Source organism: Arvicanthis niloticus, chromosome 14 (assembly GCF_011762505.2).
Source record: "Arvicanthis niloticus isolate mArvNil1 chromosome 14, mArvNil1.pat.X, whole genome shotgun sequence".
NCBI lineage: Eukaryota > Metazoa > Chordata > Mammalia > Rodentia > Muridae > Arvicanthis > Arvicanthis niloticus.
In genome coordinates, this window is record NC_047671.1 from 37,765,718 (window position 1) to 37,767,480 (window position 1,763).

A 1,763-nucleotide genomic window follows, 5' to 3' on the forward strand; every position below is an offset into this window, starting at 1 on the left:
TTCATGTGTGTGTGTGCGTGTTTCTGCTTCCTGAGGAAAGAAGATATATGAGAGTGACATCCTTCCTTTTGTTCTTTGTTCTGCGTCCCTACACTGAGGGAGCTCTCTGCATCTATTAGAAAAATTACTCCAAGGATTCAGACAACAATGGTGGAGACAGAGCAAACCTGGGTATATAATGTCAATGGAGTATTCACCTAAGCACTGCTAGGTTATTGCCCTATCTCAGAACAGTGAATTGCATGAGAGAGTGCATTTTTCTTTTTTCTTTCTTTCTTTCTTTCTTTGTTTCTTTGTTTCTTTCTTTCTTTCTTTCTTTCTTTCTTTTTTTTTTCTTTCTTTTTTGAACCTAAGGAAAAACTCTGCAGTCGGGTCCGTTATTTCTCTTTTGAACACTAGGCCATGAATTCATATGGCATGGGCTCCAGCAGCTCTGGCTTCTTCCGTTAGTCCTCAGGAAGTGTGCTTCTCTGGGTGGCGCAGGCTGGAGCTTCAGCTGAACCCTGATGCTTTGAACCCTGGTGAACCTTTGGCTTCCTCTTTCTTCTGATCGTTCTTCTTCACCCGCTTCAGGAAGCTGTGTCTGCTCTTCCTTCGAGGGTTCGATGTGCTCAGTCCGCACACTGACCCTCTTGGCCAAAATCTTGCCCGAACTTGCTTGTTTACCATGATGCCCACGGCATGCTGCGTGACATTGTAGACTCTGCCGATTTTACCGCAGTAACACTTATGGAGCATTCCTTTCTGAATAGCACCCATTTCCTTCTTGTAGATTTGCATGTATGAGGCCAAAGGAACAACTCCATATTTCCTAAAAGACCTATAGAACGTATACCAAGTGCCTCTCCTTTTTCCCTTTGTGTTTGTCATTTTGGCGAGTTAACTGAAGATGGCTGCTGCAGCCGAAAACACATTTTTCTATTTTTAAACTGTGTGGCTACTGTTTCCTTTATCTTCAACTTAAGTCCGCATATGAGGTCTCAAGAAAGACTGAATACAGTAGAAGTTCCGGTGAAACAAAGGAAATAGGTCAGGTCATCCCTCATAAAGCCAAACACACAGGGCAGTGCGTGTCAAGTGATGTATAAGCTCTGGTCAGCAGAGAGTAGTCCATGTCTGCCTCTATTTTCCTCTGTACCTATGGCTGTGACTCTACTTGAACTGCACAGACAGCTAAAAAGTAAACTGAGACACTATTACATATTAATATGTTTGTTTGAGCAACCAATAATTCATGAATTCATTAGCTCCAAACAAAATAGTTCACTGAGGGAATGGAAGTGCCAACAGTAGGCTATCTTAGGGCAAACACAGAAGTGATGGAGAGAATGTCTGATCAATTACAGTTAGACAGTCGCTTCATTTTGTCTACTTGCTCTGGAAAGTACGTGGTTATATATTCAGAAGTTTGTTAGCTGCTTCTGATCGCTATCCCTTAACTCCTGTTTTTAGTGTTGGCATTTGCAAGTATTAGGCCAAGCTAAGTTTTCCTTGTCTGCACATCAGGAAAGGTTAGGGTCATTTATAAGGTCTCTGTGGTTTTCTCAGTGACTCTCCAGTCCTGGTCTGCATTTTAACTTACTTTAACGAGATCAACAGCAAACACTGGCAAATATACCTTCAGAGCAGACACATCTTCCAGAATCTATATCTAGAAATTTTGATTCACAAAAAAACTTCCCTTATCTCTCATTTTAGAAAGAAGGAAAAAATTATGGGTTAGAGTTTTCTATATATTTCACCTGAAATTCTGAAATTGTTTG

General features: G+C 41.1%; 1 pseudogene; it reads right to left on the minus strand.

The window, feature by feature from the left end:
* Positions 1-395: 395 nt before the first annotated feature.
* LOC117719602 (large ribosomal subunit protein eL21 pseudogene) lies at positions 396-870 on the minus strand (annotated as a pseudogene).
* Positions 871-1,763: the final 893 nt, after the last annotated feature.